General features: G+C 42.3%; 1 protein-coding gene across 2 annotated transcripts in view; it reads left to right on the top strand.

The window, feature by feature from the left end:
* The first annotated feature begins 1,369 nt into the window (after positions 1–1,369).
* The window catches only part of filip1b (filamin A interacting protein 1b), a 272,262-nt gene continuing 249,861 nt past the window's right edge, over positions 1,370–23,770 (top strand). For both annotated transcript variants that reach the window (XM_079254952.1, XM_079254951.1), the window contains exon 1: positions 1,370–1,541. The gene's annotated coding sequence lies outside the window, so the exon portion shown is untranslated. The remainder of the gene's footprint in view (positions 1,542–23,770) is intronic.

Genomic DNA, 23,770 nt, shown 5'->3' with positions numbered 1-23,770 from the left:
TTTAGAAATCTGTTCCCACCACAAAATTAATAATAACTAAAGTATCTCATAATTATGACAATTAAAGACACAATTATGAAATTCCAAGTCATAGTAGTTTGATAAAAAGTCAGAATTATGAGCTTGTAGTGTTAAAAAAAAAAAAAAAAAAAAAAAAAAAAAAAAATCAGAATTCTGAGATAGAAAATCATTATGTCTCTTTTATTCTTCTTTATCTGATTTGTATTCAAAACCTCAGTGAATAAAAACCACAAAACAAGAAAATTATGACCACATAAAGTCAGTTTTCCCATGCCTATTTTAAATCTCATAATAATGTAATGTCTCATAATGATGACTTTTTATCCTATAATCATGACTTTCAATATGTTAATTACTACTTCAGAAATAAAATTTATTCCCTCAAATCTTATCATTTTGAGATAGATTGTGAATATTTTTCATTTCTAAGTGGCAGGATCAGGCGTCCACAGTAAAACTAAATAATGCTTGTAGAAATGTTTGTTTCCTTTGAGTTACACTGAGTTTCTGACAAATATGTTATGTCATGTTTTGTGAATGATTAAATTCAGTTTGCATAGCTTTATTTCATCACAGTCATGTAAAGGCACTTTCAGACAAATCGATTCATGCCAACGCTTCGTGATCCCATTTATCCAATTTATAACAGCTCTGTTCGATAAAAAATATTCCTAGAAAAAACTTGGCCAGTTCAGGAAATGATCCGATCTGAAGACTACCATCCAGGACAGGAACAACTTTATAGATACTACCATCCAGAACATGAACAACGTTTCAGATACTATCATTCAGAATGGGAAGAACATTCTGGATACTACCATCCAGATCAGGAACATCATTCTGGATACTACCGTCGAGAACAGGGACAACATATTAAATGAATGAAGTTAAGAGTTGTTTTACTTTAGTAACTCAGTGACAGTTAAATGATCCCAGAAAGAAACTAAATCATGTCATCATGACAGCGGATTTAGATTGAGACAAATGCATCTTGTTTAGACACTCTTCAACAGGCACACATTTAGCCTTTCACAGATCAATGAAAAGTCCAACAGAACGTTGTACTCAGATGGCTTCAGTATGTCATTGACAAACTTTTAGGAAATTAGATTACTTTTAGTGTCACATTTTAGCAGATCGAAGGGATTTAAATCTTATGAAATCAGCAGATAGTTATCTGAGCTGAGTGAAACCCCTGGCTGTGAGGAGGAGGAGGAGGAGGAGCGGTCAGCCTGCTGGACTGCTGATAGTTCAGCTGTTTGGAAAAGCCTCAGTCAGACTGAGCACACAGGTTAAATATAGAGGCGAGTCTCAGCCTGATGACCAGGCTGGAACAGAGGCATCCTGCAGCTGAAAGAGAGGTTTATCCTCAGTCTGCTCTCGCTTCACTCCACAGACGTCCAGACAAACTGTCAGGGAAGCTTCACGACCCTGCTTCAACTTCAGCAGAAGAACAAGTCGTGATGTGAAAGGTGTCAACCAAGAACTGAAGCCGGTTTTAGACTAAACAGCTGAGAGAGGTGAGTTTAAAACCATCCTCAGGACAAGCTATTTTATATTTAAGCTGCTGAGACACGATACGCGGTCACATGATGATGAAATGTTATAGATAAAAATAAAAAACAGTTTTGCCTGATATTATGTGAATGAAGTCAGAGAAAACCAGATCTCATGAAGGACAAATGGCAAAGCTGAGATGTTCAGAAAGGTGTTAAACAGATATAAAAATCAACAAAACCATTTAATAACAGAAGGTCAGGAACAAAAGAAATCAGCATTTATTCAGATCTCACTACAATTAATCCAAAACTGGTAAACACATGATGGCAACAAAAATACACACATTTTTGTATTGATCAAAAGTCTAGCTTTTTATTCATTTATTTTTTTACTGTTTTTAGATTTTATTTTTGCAGGAGATAGTAGATTAGTAGTATATGGTACTGTCTGATTGTGTAGTAGTATATGGTACTGTGTCTGATTGTGTAGTAGTATATGGTACTGTGTCTGATTGTGTAGTAGTATATGGTACTGTGTCTGATTGTGTAGTAGTATATGGTACTGTGTCTGATTGTGTAGTAGTATATGGTAGTGTCTGATTGTGTAGTAGTATATGGTACTGTGTCTGATTGTGTAGTCGTAGACTCATGTAGAACAGTAATTAGTCTGGACACATGTAGAACCAGGATTAGTCTGGACTCATCTAGAACTGGGATTAGTCTGGACTAATGTAGAACTGGGATTAGTCTGGACTCATGTAGAACCAGGAATATTCTGGACTCATGTAGAACCAGGATAAATCTGGACTCATGTAGAACCAGGATTAGTCTGGACTCGTAGAACCGGGATTAGTCTGGACTCATGTAGAACCAGGATTAGTCTGGACTCATGTAGAACCAGGATTAGTCTGGACTCATGTAGAACCAGGATTAGTCTGGACTCATGTAGAACTGGGATTAGTCTGGACTCATGTAGAACCAGGACTAGTCTGCACTCATGTAGAACCAGAATTATTCTGGACTCATGTAGAACCGGGATTAGTCTGGACTCATGTAGAACCGGGATTATTCTGGACTCATGTAGAACCAGGATTAGTCTGGACTCACATAGAACCAGGATTAGTCTGCACTCATGTAGAACCGGGATTATTTTGGACTCATGTAGAACCAAGATTTGTCTGGACTCATGTAGAACCAGGATTAGTCTGGACTCATGTAGAACCAGGATTAGTCTGGACTCATGTAGAAACGGGATTAGTCTGGACTCATGTAGAACCAGGATTAGTCTGGACTCATGTTGAACCGGGATTAGTCTGGACTCATGTAGAACCAGGATTAGTCTGGATTTATGTAGAACCAGCATTAGTCTGGACTCATGCAGAACCAGTATTAACCCTGACTCATGTATATCCAGGATTAGTTTGGACTCCTGTAGAACCAGGATTAGTCTGGACTCATCTAGAACTGGGATTAGTCTTGACTCATGTAGAACCAGGATTAGTCTGGACTCGCGTAGAACCAGGATTAGTCTGGACTCATGTACAACTGGGATTATTGTGGATTTCCGTAGAACCAGGATTAGTCTGGACTCATGTAGAACCTGGATTAGTCTGGACTAGTAGAACCAGAATTATTCTGGACTCATGTAGAACCGGGATTAGTCTGGACTCATGTAGAACCGGGATTATTCTGGACTCATGTAGTACTGGGATTAGTCTGGACTCATGTAGAACCGGGATTAGTCTGGACTCATGTAGAACCAGGATTAGTCTGGACTCATGTAGAACCAGGATTAGTCTGGACTCATGTAGAACCAGGATTAGTCTGGACTCATGTAGAACTGGGATTAGTCTGGACTCATGTAGAACCAGGACTAGTCTGGACTCATGTAGAACCAGAATTATTCTGGACTCATGTAGAACCGGGATTAGTCTGGACTCATGTAGAACCGGGATTATTCTGGACTCATGTAGAACCAGGATTAGTCTGGACTCACATAGAACCAGGATTAGTCTGGACTCATGTAGAACCGGGATTATTTTGGACTCATGTAGAACCAAGATTTGTCTGGACTCATGTAGAACCAGGATTAGTCTGGACTCATGTAGAACCAGGATTAGTCTGGACTCATGTAGAAACGGGATTAGTCTGGACTCATGTAGAACCAGGATTAGTCTGGACTCATGTTGAACCGGGATTAGTCTGGACTCATGTAGAACCAGGATTAGTCTGGATTTATGTAGAACCAGCATTAGTCTGGACTCATGCAGAACCAGTATTAACCCTGACTCATGTATATCCAGGATTAGTTTGGACTCCTGTAGAACCAGGATTAGTCTGGACTCATCTAGAACTGGGATTAGTCTTGACTCATGTAGAACCAGGATTAGTCTGGACTCGCGTAGAACCAGGATTAGTCTGGACTCATGTACAACTGGGATTATTGTGGATTTCCGTAGAACCAGGATTAGTCTGGACTCATGTAGAACCTGGATTAGTCTGGACTAGTAGAACCAGAATTATTCTGGACTCATGTAGAACCGGGATTAGTCTGGACTCATGTAGAACCGGGATTATTCTGGACTCATGTAGTACTGGGATTAGTCTGGACTCATGTAGAACCGGGATTAGTCTGGACTCATGTAGAACCAGGATTAGTCTTGACTAATGTAGAACCAGAATTATTCTGGACTCATGTAGAACCGGGATTAGTCTGGACTCATGTAGAACCGGGATTATTCTGGACTCATGTAGTACTGGGATTAGTCTGGACTCATGTAGAACCGGGATTAGTCTGGACTCATGTAGAACCAGGATTAGTCTGGACTCATGTAGAACCAGGATTAGTCTGGACTCATGTAGAACCAGGATTATTCTGGACTCATGTAGGACCAGGATAAGTCTGGACTCATGTAGAACCAGGATTAGTCTGGACTCATGTAGAACTGGTATTAGTCTGGACTCATAAAGAACCAGGATTAGTCTGGACTCATGTAGAACCAGGATTAGTCTGGACTCATGTAGAACCAGGATTAGTCTGGACTCATGTAGAACCAGGATTAGTCTGGACTCATGTAGAAGTGGGATTAGTATGGACTCACGTATAACCAGAATTATTCTGCACTGATGTAGAGCTGGGATTAGTCTTGACTCATGTAGAACCAGAATTAGTCTGGACTCATGTAGAACCAGGATTAGTCTTGACTAATGTAGAACCAGAATTATTCTGGACTCATGTAGAACCGGGATTAGTCTGGACTCATGTAGAACCGGGATTATTCTGGACTCATGTAGAACCAGGATTAGTCTGGACTCATGTAGAACCGGGATTAGTCTGGACTCATGTAGAACCAGGATTAGTCTGGACTCATGTAGAACCAGGATTAGTCTGGACTCATGTAGAACCAGGATTATTCTGGACTCATGTAGGACCAGGATAAGTCTGGACTCATGTAGAACCAGGATTAGTCTGGACTCATGTAGAACTGGTATTAGTCTGGACTCATAAAGAACCAGGATTAGTCTGGACTCATGTAGAACCAGGATTAGTCTGGACTCATGTAGAACCAGGATTAGTCTGGACTCATGTAGAACCAGGATTAGTCTGGACTCATGTAGAAGTGGGATTAGTATGGACTCACGTATAACCAGAATTATTCTGCACTGATGTAGAGCTGGGATTAGTCTTGACTCATGTAGAACCAGAATTAGTCTGGACTCATGTAGAACCAGGATTAGTCTAGACTCATATAGATCCGGGATTAGTATGGACTCATGTAGAACCAGGATTAGTCTGGACTCATGTAGAACCAGGATTAGTCTGGACTCATGTAGAACCAGGATTAGTCTGGACTCATGTAGAACCAGGATTAGTCTGGACTCATGTAGAACCGGGATTAGTCTGGACTCATGTAGAGCCAGGATTAGTCTGGACTCACGTAGAACCAGAATTATTCTGGACTCATGTAGAACTGGGATTAGTGTGGACTCATGTAGAACCAGGATTAGTCTGGACTCATGTAAAACCAGAATTAGTCTGGATTCGTGTAGAACCGAGATTAGTCTGGATTTATGTAGAACCAGGATTAGTCTGGACTCATGTAGAACCGGGATTAGTCTGGACTCATGTAGAACCAGGATTAGTCTGGATTTATGTAGAACCGGGATAAGTATGGACTCATATAGAACCAGGATTAGTCTGGACTCATGTAGAACCAGGATTAGTCTGGACTCATGTAGAACCAGAATTAGTCTGGACTCATGTAGAACCGGGATTAGTCTGGACTCATGTAGAACCGGGATTAGTTATGGACTCATGTAGAACCAGGATTATTCTGGACTCATTTAGAACCAGGATTAGTCTGGACTCATGTAGAACCAGAATTATTCTGGACTCATGTAGAACTGGGATTAGTCTGGACTCATGTAGAACCAGAATTAGTCTGGACTAATGTAGAACCAGAATTATTCTGGACTCATGTAGAACCAGAATTATTCCGGATTCATGTAGAACAGGGATTAGTCTGGACTCATGTAGAACCAGGATTAGTCTGGGCTCATGTAGAAACCAGAATTATTCTGGACTCATGTAGAACCAGAATTATTCTGGACTCATGTAGAACTGGAATTAGTCTGAATTTATGTAGAACCGGAATTATGCTGGACTCATGTAGAACCGGGATTAGTCTGGACTCATGTAGAACCAGGATTAGTCTGGACTCATCTAGAACTGGGATTAGTCTGGACTCATGTAGAACTGGGATTAGTCTGGACTAATGTAGAACTGGGATAAGTCTGGACTCATGTAGAACCAGGATTAGTCTGGACTCATCTAGAACTGGGATTAGTGTGGACTCATGTAGAACTGGGATTATTCTGGACTCATGTAGAACTAGGATTAGTCTGGACTCATGTAGAACCAGGATTATTCTGGACTCATGTAGAACCAGGATAAATCTGGACTCATGTAGAACCAGGATTAGTCTGGACTCGTAGAACCGGGATTAGTCTGGACTCATGTAGAACCAGGATTAGTCTGGACTCATGTAGAACCAGGATTAATCTGGACTCATGTAGAACCAGGATTAGTCTGGACTCATGTAGAAAAGGGATTAGTCTGGACTCATGTAGAACCAGGACTAGTCTGGACTCATGTAGAACCAGAATTATTCTGGACTCATGTAGAACCGGGATTAGTCTGGACTCATGTAGAACCGGGATTATTCTGGACTCATGTAGAACCGGGATTAGTTTGGACTCATGTAGAACCAAGATTTGTCTGGACTCATGTAGAACCAGGATTAGTCTGGACTCATGTAGAACCAGGATTAGTCTGGACTCATGTAGAACCGGGATTAGTCTGGACTCATGTAGAACCAGGATTAGTCTGGACTCATGTAGAACCAGGATTAGTCTGGACTCATGCAGAACCAGTATTAACCCTGACTCATGTATATCCAGGATTAGTTTGGACTCCTGTAGAACCAGGATTAGTCTGGACTCATCTAGAACTGGGATTAGTCTTGACTCATGTAGAACCAGGATTAGTCTGGACTCGCGTAGTACCAGGATTAGTCTGGACTCATGTACAACTGGGATTATTGTGGATTTACGTAGAACCAGTATTAGTCTGGACTCATGTAGAACCTGGATTAGTCTGGACTAGTAGAACCGGGATTAGTATGGACTCATGTAGAACCAGGATTAGTCTTGACTAATGTAGAACCAGAATTATTCTGGACTCATGTAGAACCGGGATTAGTCTGGACTCATGTAGAACCGGGATTATTCTGGACTCATGTAGTACTGGGATTAGTCTGGACTCATGCAGAACCGGGATTAGTCTGGACTCATGTAGAACCAGGATTAGTCTGGACTCATGTAGAACCAGGATAAGTCTGGACTCATGTAGAACCAGGATTATTCTGGACTCATGTAGGACCAGGATAAGTCTGGACTCATGTAGAACCAGGATTAGTCTGGACTCATGTAGAACTGGTATTAGTCTGGACTAATAAAGAACCAGGATTAGTCTGGACTCATGTAGAACCAGGATTAGTCTGGACTCATGTAGAACCAGAATTATTCTGGACTCATGTAGAACTGGGATTAGTCTGGACTCATTTACAACCATGATTAGTCTGGACTCATGTAGAACCAGAATTATTCTGGACTCATGTAGAACTGGAATTAGTCTGAATTTATGTAGAACCGGAATTATTCTGGACTCATGTAGAACCGGGATTAGTCTGGACTCATGTAGAACCAGGATTAGTCTGGATTTATGTAGAACCGGGATAAGTATGGACTCATATAGAACCAGGATTAGTCTGGACTCATGTAGAACCAGGATTAGTCTGGACTCATGTAGAACCAGAATTAGTCTGGACTCATGTAGAACCGGGATTAGTCTGGACTCATGTAGAACCGGGATTAGTCTGGACTCATGTAGAACCAGGATTATTCTGGACTCATTTAGAACCAGGATTAGTCTGGACTCATGTAGAACCAGAATTATTCTGGACTCATGTAGAACTGGGATTAGTCTGGACTCATGTAGAACCAGAATTAGTCTGGACTCATGTAGAACCACGATTAGTCTGGACTCATGTAGAACCAGAATTATTCCGGACTCATGTAGAACAGGGATTAGTCTGGACTCATGTAGAACCAGAATTATTCTGGACTCATGTAGAACTGGGATTAGTCTGGACCCATGTAGAACCGGGATTATTCTGGACTCATGTAGAACCAGGATTAGTCTGGACTCATGTAGAACCAGGATTAGTCTGGACTCATGTAGAACTGGGATTAGTCTGGACTCATGTAGAACCAGAATTAGTCTGGTGTCATGTAGAACCAGGATTAGTCTGGACTCGTGTAGAACTGAGATTAGTCTGGACTCATGTAGAACCAGGATTAGTCTGGACTCATGTAGAACCGGGATTAGTCTGGATTCATGTCGAACCAGGATTTGTCTGGACTCATGTGGAACCAGGATTAGTCTGGACTTATGTAGAACCAGGATTAGTATGGACTTATGTAGAACCAGGATTAGTATGGACTCATGTAGAACCAGGATTAGTCTGGACTCATGTAAAACCAGGATTAGCTGGACTCATGTAGAGCTGGGATTAGTCTGGACTCATGTAGAACCAGGATTAGTCTGGACTCATGTAAAACCAGAATTAGTCTGGACTCATGTAGAACCGGGATTAGTCTGGACTCATGTAGTACCGGGATTAGTGTGGACTCATGTAGAACCAGGATTTTTCTGGACTCATGTAGAACCAGGATTAGTCTGGACTCATGTAGAACCAGGATTAGTCTGGACTCATGTAGAACAGGGATTAGTCTGGACTCATGTAGAACCAGGATTAGTCTGGATTTATGTAGAACCAGTATTAGTCTGGACTAATGCAGAACCAGTATTAATCCTGACTCATGTATATCCAGGATTAGTTTGGACTCCTGTAGAAGTGGGATTAGTCTGGACTCATGCGGAACCAGTATTAATCCTGACTCATGTATATCCAGGATTAGTTTGGACTCCTGTAGAACCAGGATTAGTCTGGACTCACGTAGAACCAGGATTAGTCTGGACTCATGTAGAACTGGGATTAGTCTGGACTCATGTAGAACCAGAATTAGTCTGGACTCATGTAGAACCAGGATTAGTCTGGACTCATGTAGAACCAGGATTAGTCTGGAGTCAACTGCTCCTGAGTGTACCTAAAACGAAGCGCAAGCTGAGAGGTGACCGTGCCTTTGCTGTGGCAGCTCCTAAACTATGGAATGATCTGCCTCTCCACATCAGACAGGCCTCCTCTCTGTCTGTTTTTAAATCTCATCTTAAAACCCATCTTTTCTCCTTGGCTTTTGACACCATGTGAGATGTTGAATGTACTATTATTTTTATTTTATTTTTATTATTTATTTATTTTTTGTTTTGTTTTTGTTTATTGTTTTAATTGTATAGCTGTTTTATGTCTTATTCTTCTGTACAGCACTTTGGTCCATTGTGGTTGTTTTAAAGTGCTTTACAAATAAAGTTGGATTGGATTGGATGTAGAACCAGGATTAGTCTGGACTCACGTAGAACCAGGATTAGTCTGGACTCATGTAGAACTGGGATTAGTCTGGACTCATGTAGAACCAGAATTAGTCTGGACTCATGTAGAACCAGGATTAGTCTGGACTCATGTAGCACCAGGATTAGTCTGGAGTCATGTAGAACCGGGATTAGTCTGGACTCATGTAGAACCAGGATTAGTCATGGCTCATGTAGAAATGGGATTAGTATGGACTCATGTAAAACCAGAATTATTCTGGATTCATGTAGAACTGGGATTAGTGTGGACTCATGTAGAACCAGAATTATTCTGGACTCATGTAGAGCTGGAATTAGTCTGGACTCATGTAGAACCAGGATTTTTCCGGACTCATGTAGAACTGGGATTAGTCTGGACTCATGTAGAACCGGGATTATTCTGGACTCATGTAGAACCAGAATTAGTCTGGACTCATGTAGAACCAGAATTAGTCTGGTGTCATGTAGAAACGGGATTAGTCTGGACTCATGTAGAACCAGGATTAGTCTGGAGTCATGTAGAACCAGGATTAGTCTGAACGCATATAGAACCAGAATTATTCTGGACTCATGTAGAACCAGGATTAGTCTGGACTCATGTAGAACCAGGATTAGTCTGGACTCATGTAGAACCGGGATTAGTCTGGACTCATGTAGAACCAGGATTAGTCTGGACTCATGTAGAACCGGGATTAGTCTGGACTCATGTAGAACTGGGATTAGTCTGGACTGATGTAGAACCAGGATTAGTCTGGATTTATGTAGAACCAGCATTAGTCTGGACTCATGCAGAACCAGTATTAACCCTGACTCATGTATATCCAGGATTAGTTTGGACTCCTGTAGAACCAGGATTAGTCTGGACTCATCTAGAACTGGGATTAGTCTTGACTCATGTAGAACCAGGATTAGTCTGGACTCGCGTAGAACCAGGATTAGTCTGGACTCATGTACAACTGGGATTATTGTGGATTTACGTAGAACCAGTATTAGTCTGGACTCATGTAGAACCTGGATTAGTCTGGACTAGTAGAACCGGGATTAGTATGGACTCATGTAGAACCAAGATTAGTTTTGACTAATGTAGAACCAGAATTATTCTGGACTCAAGTAGAACCGGGATTAGTCTGGACTCATGTAGAACCGGGATTATTCTGGACTCATGTAGTACAGGGATTAGTCTGGACTCATGTAGAACCGGGATTAGTCTGGACCCATGTAGAACCAGGATTATTCTGGACTCATGTAGAACCAGGATTAGTCTGGACTCATGTAGAACCAGGAGTATTCTGGACTCATGTAGGACCAGGATTAGTCTGGACTCATGTAGAACCAGGATTAGTCTGGACTCATGTAGAACTGGTATTAGTCTGGACTCATAAAGAACCAGGATTAGTCTGGACTCATGTAGAACCAGGATTAGTCTGCACTGATGTAGAGCTGGGATTAGTCTGGACTCATGTAGAACCAGAATTAGTCTGGACTCATGTAGATCTGGGATTAGTATGGACTCATGTTGAACCAGGATTAGTCTGGACTCATGTAGAACCAGGATTAGTCTGGACTCATGTAGAACCAGGATTAGTCTGGACTCATGCAGAACCAGGATTAGTCTGGACTCATGTAGAACCGGGATTAGTCTGGACTCATGTAGAACCAGGATTTGTCTGGACTCATGTAGAACCAGGATTAGTCTGGACTCATGTAGAACCGGGATTAGTCTGGACTAATGTAGAACCGGGATTAGTCTGGACTCATGTAGAACTTGGATTAGTCTGGACTCATGTAGAACCAGAATTAGTCTGGACTCATGTAGAACCAGGATTAGTCTGGACTCATGTAGAACCAGGATTAGTCTGGACTCATGTAGAACCAGGATTAGTCTGGACTCATGTAGAACCAGGATTAGTCTGGACTCATGCAGAACCAGTATTAACCCTGACGCATGTATATCCAGGATTAGTTTGGACTCCTGTAGAACCAGGATTAGTCTGGACTCATCTAGAACTGGGATTAGTCTTGACTCATGTAGAACCAGGATTTGTCTGGACTCGCGTAGTACCAGGATTAGTCTGGACTCATGTACAACTGGGATTATTGTGGATTTACGTAGAACCAGTATTAGTCTGGACTCATGTAGAACCTGGATTAGTCTGGACTAGTAGAACCGGGATTAGTATGGACTCATGTAGAACCAGGATTAGTCTTGACTAATGTAGAACCAGAATTATTCTGGACTCATGTAGAACCGGGATTAGTCTGGACTCATGTAGAACCGGGATTATTCTGGACTCATGTAGTACTGGGATTAGTCTGGACTCATGTAGAACCGGGATTAGTCTGGACTCATGTAGAACCAGGATTAGTCTGGACTCATGTAGAACCAGGATTAGTCTGGACTCATGTAGAACCAGGATTATTCTGGACTCATGTAGGACCAGGATAAGTCTGGACTCATGTAGAACCAGGATTAGTCTGGACTCATGTAGAACTGGTATTAGTCTGGACTCATAAAGAACCAGGATTAGTCTGGACTCATGTAGAACCAGGATTAGTCTGGACTCATGTAGAACCAGAATTATTCTGGACTCATGTAGAACTGGGATTAGTCTGGACTCATTTACAACCATGATTAGTCTGGACTCATGTAGAACCAGAATTATTCTGGACTCATGTAGAACTGGAATTAGTCTGAATTTATGTAGAACCGGAATTATTCTGGACTCATGTAGAACCGGGATTAGTCTGGACTCATGTAGAACCAGGATTAGTCTGGATTTATGTAGAACCGGGATAAGTATGGACTCATATAGAACCAGGATTAGTCTGGACTCATGTAGAACCAGGATTAGTCTGGACTCATGTAGAACCAGAATTAGTCTGGACTCATGTAAAACCAGGATTAGTCTGGACTCGTAGAACCGGGATTAGTCTGGACTCATGTAGAACCAGGATTAGTCTGGACTCATGTAGAACCAGGATTAGTCTGGACTCATGTAGAAAAGGGATTAGTCTGGACTCATGTAGAACCAGGACTAGTCTGGACTCATGTAGAACCAGAATTATTCTGGACTCATGTAGAACCGGGATTAGTCTGGACTCATGTAGAACCGGGATTATTCTGGACTCATGCAGAACCGGGATTAGTTTGGACTCATGTGGAACCAAGATTTGTCTGGACTCATGTAGAACCAGGATTAGTCTGGACTCATGTAGAACCAGGATTAGTCTGGACTCATGTAGAACCGGGATTAGTCTGGACTCATGTAGAACTGGGATTAGTCTGGACTCATGTAGAACCAGGATTAGTCTGGACTCATGCAGAACCAGTATTAACCCTGACTCATGTATATCCAGGATTAGTTTGGACTCCTGTAGAACCAGGATTAGTCTGGACTCATCTAGAACTGGGATTAGTCTTGACTCATGTAGAACCAGGATTAGTCTGGACTCGCGTAGTACCAGGATTAGTCTGGACTCATGTACAACTGGGATTATTGTGGATTTACGTAGAACCAGTATTAGTCTGGACTCATGTAGAACCTGGATTAGTCTGGACTAGTAGAACCGGGATTAGTATGGACTCATGTAGAACCAGGATTAGTCTTGACTAATGTAGAACCAGAATTATTCTGGACTCATGTAGAACCGGGATTAGTCTGGACTCATGTAGAACTGGAATTAGTCTGAATTTATGTAGAACCGGAATTATTCTGGACTCATGTAGAACCGGGATTAGTCTGGACTCATGTAGAACCAGGATTAGTCTGGATTTATGTAGAACCGGGATAAGTATGGACTCATATAGAACCAGGATTAGTCTGGACTCATGTAGAACCAGGATTAGTCTGGACTCATGTAGAACCAGAATTAGTTTGGACTCATGTAGAACCGGGATTAGTCTGGACTCATGTAGAACCGGGATTAGTCTGGACTCATGTAGAACCAGGATTATTCTGGACTCCTTTAGAACCAGGATTAGTCTGGACTCATGTAGAACCAGAATTATTCTGGACTCATGTAGAACTGGGATTAGTCTGGACTCATGTAGAACCAGAATTAGTCTGGACTCATGTAGAACCACGATTAGTCTGGACTCATGTAGAACCAGAATTATTCCGGACTCATGTAGAACAGGGATTAGTCTGGACTCATGTAGAACCAGAATTATTCTGGACTCATGTAGAACTGGGATTAGTCTGGACGCATGTAGAACCGGGATTATTCTGGACTCATGTAGAACCAGGATTAGTCTGGACTCATGTAGAACCAGGATTAGTCGGGACTCATGTAGAACTGGGATTAGTCTGGACTCATGTAGAACCAGAATTAGTCTGGTGTCATGTAGAACCAGGATTAGTCTGGACTCGTGTAGAACTGAGATTAGTCTGGACTCATGTAGAACCAGGATTAGTCTGGACTCATGTAGAACCGGGATTAGTCTGGATTCATGTCGAACCAGGATTTGTCTGGACTCATGTGGAACCAGGATTAGTCTGGACTTATGTAGAACCAGGATTAGTATGGACTCATATAGAACCAGGATTAGTCTGGACTCATGTAAAACCAGGATTAGCTGGACTCATGTAGAGCTGGGATTAGTCTGGACTCATGTAGAACCAGGATTAGTCTGGACTCATGTAAAACCAGAATTCGTCTGGATTCGTGTAGAACCGAGATTAGTCTGGATTTATGTAGACCCGGAATTAGTCTGGACTCATGTAGAACCGGGATTAGTCTGGACTCATGTAGTACCGGGATTAGTGTGGACTCATGTAGAACCAGGATTATTCTGGACTCATGTAGAACCAGGATTAGTCTGGACTCATGTAGAACCAGGATAAGTCTGGACTCATGTAGAACAGGGATTAGTCTGGACTCATGTAGAACCAGGATTAGTCTGGATTTATGTAGAACCAGTATTAGTCTGGACTAATGCAGAACCAGTATTAATCCTGACTCATGTATATCCAGGATTAGTTTGGACTCCTGTAGAAGCAGGATTAGTCTGGACTCATGCAGAACCAGTATTAATCCTGACTCATGTATATCCAGGATTAGTCTGGACTCCTGTAGAACCAGGATTAGTCTGGACTCACGTAGAACCAGGATTAGTCTGGACTCATGTAGAACTGGGATTAGTCTGGACTCATGTAGAACCAGAATTAGTCTGGACTCATGTAGAACCAGGATTAGTCTGGACTCATGTAGAACCAGGATTAGTCTGGAGTCATGTAGAACCGGGATTAGTCTGGACTCATGTAGAACCAGGATTAGTCATGGCTCATGTAGAAATGGGATTAGTATGGACTCATGTAAAACCAGAATTATTCTGGATTTATGTAGAACTGGGATTAGTGTGGACTCATGTAGAACCAGAATTATTCTGGACTCATGTAGAGCTGGGATTAGTCTGGACTCATGTAGAACCAGGATTTTTCCGGACTCATGTAGAACTGGGATTAGTCTGGACTCATGTAGAACCGGGATTATTCTGGACTCATGTAGAACCAGAATTAGTCTGGACTCATGTAGAACCAGAATTAGTCTGGTGTCATGTAGAAACGGGATTAGTCTGGACTCATGTAGAACCAGGATTAGTCTGGAGTCATGTAGAACCAGGATTAGTCTGAACTCATATAGAACCAGAATTATTCTGGACTCATGTAGAACCAGGATTAGTCTGGACTCATGTAGAACCAGGATTAGTCTGGACTCATGTAGAACCGGGATTAGTCTGGACTCATGTAGAACCAGGATTAGTCTGGACTCATGTAGAACCGGGATTAGTCTGGACTCATGTAGAACTGGGATTAGTCTGGACTGATGTAGAACCAGGATTAGTCTGGATTTATGTAGAACCAGCATTAGTCTGGACTCATGCAGAACCAGTATTAACCCTGACTCATGTATATCCAGGATTAGTCGGGACTCCTGTAGAACCAGGATTAGTCTGGACTCATCTAGAACTGGGATTAGTCTTGACTCATGTAGAACCAGGATTAGTCTGGACTCGCGTAGAACCAGGATTAGTCTGGACTCATGTACAACTGGGATTATTGTGGATTTACGTAGAACCAGTATTAGTCTGGACTCATGTAGAACCTGGATTAGTCTGGACTCATGTAGAACCGGGATTAGTATGGACTCATGTAGAACCAAGATTAGTCTTGACTAATGTAGAACCAGAATTATTCTGGACTCATGTAGAACCGGGATTAGTCTGGACTCATGTAGAACCGGGATTATTCTGGACTCATGTAGTACTGGGATTAGTCTGGACTCATGTAGAACCGGGATTAGTCTGGACCCATGTAGAACCAGGATTAGTCTGGACTCATGTAGAACCAGGATTAGTCTGGACTCATGTAGAACCAGGAGTATTCTGGACTCATGTAGGACCAGGATTAGTCTGGACTCATGTAGAACCAGGATTAGTCTGGACTCATGTAGAACTGGTATTAGTCTGGACTCATAAAGAACCAGGATTAGTCTGGACTCATGTAGAACCAGGATTAGTCTGCACTGATGTAGAGCTGGGATTAGTCTGGACTCATGTAGAACCAGAATTAGTCTGGACTCATATAGATCTGGGATTAGTATGGACTCATGTTGAACCAGGATTAGTCTGGACTCATGTAGAACCAGGATTAGTCTGGACTCATGTAGAACCAGGATTAGTCTGGACTCATGCAGAACCAGGATTAGTCTGGACTCATGTAGAACCGGGATTAGTCTGGACTCATGTAGAACCAGGATTTGTCTGGACTCATGTAGAACCAGGATTAGTCTGGACTCATGTAGAACCGGGATTAGTCTGACTAATGTAGAACCGGGATTAGTCTGGACTCATGTAGAACTTGGATTAGTCTGGACTCATGTAGAACCAGAATTAGTCTGGACTCATGTAGAACCAGGATTAGTCTGGACTCATGTAGAACCAGGATTAGTCTGGACTCATGTAGAACCAGGATTAGTCTGGACTCATGTAGAACCAGGATTAGTCTGGACTCATGCAGAACCAGTATTAACCCTGACTCATGTATATCCAGGATTAGTTTGGACTCCTGTAGAACCAGGATTAGTCTGGACTCATCTAGAACTGGGATTAGTCTTGACTCATGCAGAACCAGGATTAGTCTGGACTCGCGTAGTACCAGGATTAGTCTGGACTCATGTACAACTGGCATTATTGTGGATTTACGTAGAACCAGTATTAGTCTGGACTCATGTAGAACCTGGATTAGTCTGGACTAGTAGAACCGGGATTAGTATGGACTCATGTAGAACCAGGATTAGTCTTGACTAATGTAGAACCAGAATTATTCTGGACTCATGTAGAACCGGGATTAGTCTGGACTCATGTAGAACCGGGATTATTCTGGACTCATGTAGTACTGGGATTAGTCTGGACTCATGTAGAACCGGGATTAGTCTGGACTCATGTAGAACCAGGATTAGTCTGGACTCATGTAGAACCAGGATTAGTCTGGACTCATGTAGAACCAGGATTATTCTGGACTCATGTAGGACCAGGATAAGTCTGGACTCATGTAGAACCAGGATTAGTCTGGACTCATGTAGAACTGGTATTAGTCTGGACTCATAAAGAACCAGGATTATTGTGGACTCATGTAGAACCAGGATTAGTCTGGACTCATGTAGAACCAGAATTATTCTGGACTCATGTAGAACTGGGATTAGTCTGGACTCATTTACAACCATGATTAGTCTGGACTCATGTAGAACCAGAATTATTCTGGACTCATGTAGAACTGGAATTTGTCTGAATTTATGTAGAACCAGAATTATTCTGGACTCATGTAGAACCGGGATTAGTCTGGACTCATGTAGAACCAGGATTAGTCTGGATTTATGTAGAACCGGGATAAGTATGGACTCATATAGAACCAGGATTAGTCTGGACTCATGTAGAACCAGGATTAGTCTGGACTCATGTAGAACCAGAATTAGTCTGGACTCATGTAGAACCGGGATTAGTCTGGACTCATGTAGAACCGGATTAGTCTGGACTCATGTAGAACCAGGATTATTCTGGACTCATTTAGAACCAGGATTAGTCTGGACTCATGTAGAACCAGAATTTTTCTGGACTCATGTAGAACTGGGATTAGTCTGGACTCATGTAGAACCAGAATTAGTCTGGACTCATGTAGAACCACGATTAGTCTGGACTCATGTAGAACCAGAATTATTCCGGACTCATGTAGAACAGGGATTAGTCTGGACTCATGTAGAACCAGAATTATTCTGGACTCATGTAGAACTGGGATTAGTCTGGACTCATGTAGAACCGGGATTATTCTGGACTCATGTAGAACCAGGATTAGTCTGGACTCATGTAGAACCAGGATTAGTCGGGACTCATGTAGAACTGGGATTAGTCTGGACTCAGGTAGAACCAGAATTAGTCTGGTGTCATGTAGAACCAGGATTAGTCTGGACTCGTGTAGAACTGAGATTAGTCTGGACTCATGTAGAACCAGGATTGGTCTGGACTCATGTAGAACCGGGATTAGTCTGGATTCATGTCGAACCAGGATTTGTCTGGACTCATGTGGAACCAGGATTAGTCTGGACTTATGTAGAACCAGGATTAGTATGGACTCATGTAGAACCAGGATTAGTCTGGACTCATGTAAAACCAGGATTAGCTGGACTCATGTAGAGCTGGGATTAGTCTGGACTCATGTAGAACCAGGATTAGTCTGGACTCATGTAAAACCAGAATTAGTCTGGATTCGTGTAGAACCGAGATTAGTCTGGATTTATGTAGACCCGGAATTAGTCTGGACTCATGTAGAACCGGGATTAGTCTGGACTCATGTAGTACCGGGATTAGTGTGGACTCATGTAGAACCAGGATTATTCTGGACTCATGTAGAACCAGGATTAGTCTGGACTCATGTAGAACCAGGATTAGTCTGGACTCATGTAGAACCTGGATTAGTCTGGACTCATGTAGAACAGGGATTAGTCTGGACTCATGTAGAACCAGGATTAGTCTGGATTTATGTAGAACCAGTATTAGTCTGGACTAATGCAGAACCAGTATTAATCCTGACTCATGTATATCCAGGATTAGTTTGGACTCCTGTAGAAGCAGGATTAGTCTGGACTCATGCAGAACCAGTATTAATCCTGACTCATGTATATCCAGGATTAGTTTGGACTCCTTTAGAACCAGGATTAGTCTGGACTCACGTAGAACCAGGATTAGTCTGGACTCATGTAGAACTGGGATTAGTCTGGACTCATGTAGAACCAGAATTAGTCTGGACTCATGTAGAACCAGGATTAGTCTGGACTCATGTAGAACCAGGATTAGTCTGGAGTCATGTAGAACCGGGATTAGTCTGGACTCATGTAGAACCAGGATTAGTCAGGGCTCATGTAGAAATGGGATTAGTATGGACTCATGTAAAACCAGAATTATTCTGGATTTATGTAGAACTGGGATTAGTGTGGACTCATGTAGAACCAGAATTATTCTGGACTCGTAGAACCGGGATTAGTCTGGACTCATGTAGAACCAGGATTAGTCTGGACTCATGTAGAACCAGGATTAGTCTGGACTCATGTAGAACCAGGATTATTCTGGACTCATGTAGGACCAGGATAAGTCTGGACTCATGTAGAACCAGGATTAGTCTGGACTCATGTAGAACTGGTATTAGTCTGGACTCATAAAGAACCAGGATTAGTCTGGACTCATGTAGAACCAGGATTAGTCTGGACTCATGTAGAACCAGAATTATTCTGGACTCATGTAGAACTGGGATTAGTCTGGACTCATTTACAACCATGATTAGTCTGGACTCATGTAGAACCAGAATTATTCTGGACTCATGTAGAACTGGAATCAGTCTGAATTTATGTAGAACCGGAATTATTCTGGACTCATGTAGAACCGGGATTAGTCTGGACTCATGTAGAACCAGGATTAGTCTGGATTTATGTAGAACCGGGATTAGTGTGGACTCATATAGAACCAGGATTAGTCTGGACTCATGTAGAACCAGGATTAGTCTGGACTCATGTAGAACCAGAATTAGTCTGGACTCATGTAGAACCGGGATTAGTCTGGACTCATGTAGAACCGGGATTAGTCTGGACTCATGTAGAACCAGGATTATTCTGGACTCATTTAGAACCAGGATTAGTCTGGACTCATGTAGAACCAGAATTATTCTGGACTCATGTTGAACTGGGATTAGTCTGGACTCATGTAGAACCAGAATTAGTCTGGACTCATGTAGAACCACGATTAGTCTGGACTCATGTAGAACCAGAATTATTCCGGACTCATGTAGAACAAGGATTAGTCTGGACTCATGTAGAACCAGAATTATTCTGGACTCATGTAGAACTGGGATTAGTCTGGACTCATGTAGAACCGGGATTATTCTGGACTCATTTAGAACCAGGATTAGTCTGGACTCATGTAGAACCAGGATTAGTCGGGACTCATGTAGAACTGGGATTAGTCTGGACTCATGTAGAACCAGAATTAGTCTGGTGTCATGTAGAACCAGGATTAGTCTGGACTCGTGTAGAACTGAGATTAGTCTGGACTCATGTAGAACCAGGATTAGTCTGGACTCATGTAGAACCGGGATTAGTCTGGATTCATGTCGAACCAGGATTTGTCTGGACTCATGTGGAACCAGGATTAGTCTGGACTTATGTAGAACCAGGATTAGTATGGACTCATGTAGAACCAGGATTAGTCTGGACTCATGTAAAACCAGGATTAGCTGGACTCATGTAGAGCTGGGATTAGTCTGGACTCATGTAGAACCAGGATTAGTCTGGACTCATGTAAAACCAGAATTAGTCTGGATTCGTGTAGAACCGAGATTAGTCTGGATTTATGTAGATCCGGAATTAGTCTGGACTCATGTAGAACCGGGATTAGTCTGGACTCATGTAGTACCGGGATTAGTGTGGACTCATGTAGAACCAGGATTATTCTGGACTCATGTAGAACCAGGATTAGTCTGGACTCATGTAGAACCAGGATTAGTCTGGACTCATGTAGAACAGGGATTAGTCTGGACTCATGTAGAACCAGGATTAGTCTGGATTTATGTAGAACCAGTATTAGTCTGGACTAATGCAGAACCAGTATTAATCCTGACTCATGTATATCCAGGATTAGTTTGGACTCCTGTAGAAGCAGGATTAGTCTGGACTCATGCAGAACCAGTATTAATCCTGACTCATGTATATCCAGGATTAGTTTGGACTCCTGTAGAACCAGGATTAGTCTGGACTCACGTAGAACCAGGATTAGTCTGGACTCATGTAGAACTGGGATTAGTCTGGACTCATGTAGAACCAGAATTAGTCTGGACTCATGTAGAACCAGGATTAGTCTGGACTCATGTAGAACCAGGATTAGTCTGGAGTCATGTAGAACCAGGATTAGTCTGGACTCATGTAGAACCAGGATTAGTCATGGCTCATGTAGAAATGGGATTAGTATGGACTCATGTAGAACCAGGATTAGTCTGGACTCATGTAGAACCAGAATTAGTCTGGACTCATGTAGAACCGGGATTAGTCTGGACTCATGTAGAACCGGGATTAGTCTGGACTCATGTAGAACCAGGATTATTCTGGACTCATTTAGAACCAGGATCAGTCTGGACTCATGTAGAACCAGAATTATTCTGGACTCATGTAGAACTGGGATTAGTCTGGACTCATGTAGAACCAGAATTAGTCTGGACTCATGTAGAACCACGATTAGTCTGGACTCATGTAGAACCAGAATTATTCCGGACTCATGTAGAACAAGGATTAGTCTGGACTCATGTAGAACCAGAATTATTCTGGACTCATGTAGAACCGGGATTATTCTGGACTCATGTAGAACCAGAATTAGTCTGGACTCATGTAGAACCAGAATTAGTCTGGTGTCATGTAGAAACGGGATTAGTCTGGACTCATGTAGAACCAGGATTAGTCTGGAGTCATGTAGAACCAGGATTAGTCTGAACTCATATAGAACCAGAATTATTCTGGACTCATGTAGAACCAGGATTAGTCTGGACTCATGTAGAACCAGGATTAGTCTGGACTCATGTAGAACCGGGATTAGTCTGGACTCATGTAGAACCAGGATTAGTCTGGACTCATGTAGAACCGGGATTAGTCTGGACTCATGTAGAACTGGGATTAGTCTGGACTGATGTAGAACCAGGATTAGTCTGGATTTATGTAGAACCAGCATTAGTCTGGACTCATGCAGAACCAGTATTAACCCTGACTCATGTATATCCAGGATTAGTTTGGACTCCTGTAGAACCAGGATTAGTCTGGACTCATCTAGAACTGGGATTAGTCTTGACTCATGTAGAACCAGGATTAGTCTGGACTCGCGTAGAACCAGGATTAGTCTGGACTCATGTACAACTGGGATTATTGTGGATTTACGTAGAACCAGGAGTATTCTGGACTCATGTAGGACCAGGATAAGTCTGGACTCATGTAGAACCGGGATTATTCTGGACTCATGTAGTACTGGGATTAGTCTGGACTCATGTAGAACCGGGATTAGTCTGGACTCATGTAGAACCAGGATTAGTCTGGACTCATGTAGAACCAGGATTAGTCTGGACTCATGTAGAACCAGGAGTATTCTGGACTCATGTAGGACCAGGATAAGTCTGGACTCATGTAGAACCAGGATTAGTCTGGACTCATGTAGAACTGGTATTAGTCTGGAGTCATAAAGAACCAGGATTAGTCTGGACTCATGTAGAACCAGGATTAGTCTGCACTGATGTAGAGCTGGGATTAGTCTGGACTCATGTAGAACCAGACTTAGTCTGGACTCATGTAGAACCAGCATTAGTCTAGACTCATATAGATCCGGGATTAGTATGGACTCATGCTGAACCAGGATTAGTCTGGACTCATGTAGAACCAGGATTAGTCTGGACTCATGTAGAACCAGGATTAGTCTGGACTCATGCAGAACCAGGATTAGTCTGGACTCATGTAGAACCGGGATTAGTCTGGACTCATGTAGAACCAGGATTAGTCTGGACTCATGCAGAACCAGGATTAGTCTGGACTCATGTAGAACCGGGATTAGTCTGGACTCATGTAGAACCAGGATTAGTCTGGACTCATGTAGAACCGGAATTAGTCTGGATTAATGTAGAACCTGGATTAGTCTGGACTCATGTAGAACCGGGATTAGTGTGGACTCATGTAGAACCAGGATTATTCTGGACTCATGTAGAACCAGGATTAGTCTGGACTCATGTAGAACCAGGATTAGTCTGGACTCATGTAGAACTGGGATTAGTCTGGACTCATGTAGAACCAGGATTAGTCTGGATTTATGTAGAACCAGCATTAGTCTGGACGAATGTAGAACCTGAATTAGTCTGGACTCATGTAGAACCGGGATTAGTTTGGACTCATGTAGAACCAAGATTTGTCTGGACTCATGTAGAACCAGGATTAGTCTGGACTCATGTAGAACCAGGATTAGTCTGGACTCATGTAGAATCGGGATTAGTCTGGACTCATGTAGAACCAGGATTAGTCTGGACTCATGTAGAACCAGGATTAGTCTGGACTCATGTAGAACCGGGATTAGTCTGGACTCATGTAGAACCAGGATTAGTCTGGACTCCTGTAGAACCAGGATTAGTCTGGACTCATGTTGAACCGGGATTAGTCTGGACTCATGTAGAACCAGGATTAGTCTGGATTTATGTAGAACCAGCATTAGTCTGGACTCATGCAGAACCAGTATTAATCCTGACTCATGTATATCCAGGATTAGTTTGGACTCCTGTAGAACCAGGATTAGTCTGGACTCATCTAGAACTGGGATTAGTCTTGACTCATGTAGAACCAGGATTAGTCTGGACACGCGTAGAACCAGGATTAGTCTGGACTAGTAGAACCGGGATTAGTATGGACTCATGTAGAACCAGGATTAGTCTTGACTAATGTAGAACCAGAATTATTCTGGACTCATGTAGAACCGGGATTAGTCTGGACTCATGTAGAACCGGGATTATTCTGGACTCATTTAGTACTGGGATTAGTCTGGACTCATGTAGAACCGGGATTAGTCTGGACTCATGTAGAACCAGGATTAGTCTGGACTCAT

This window comes from Telmatherina bonti (genome assembly GCF_933228915.1).
Source record: "Telmatherina bonti genome assembly, chromosome: 16".
Lineage (NCBI taxonomy): Eukaryota > Metazoa > Chordata > Actinopteri > Atheriniformes > Telmatherinidae > Telmatherina > Telmatherina bonti.
The sequence above is the reverse complement of the archived record's forward strand: the minus strand, read 5'-3'. Positions and strand labels throughout refer to the sequence as shown.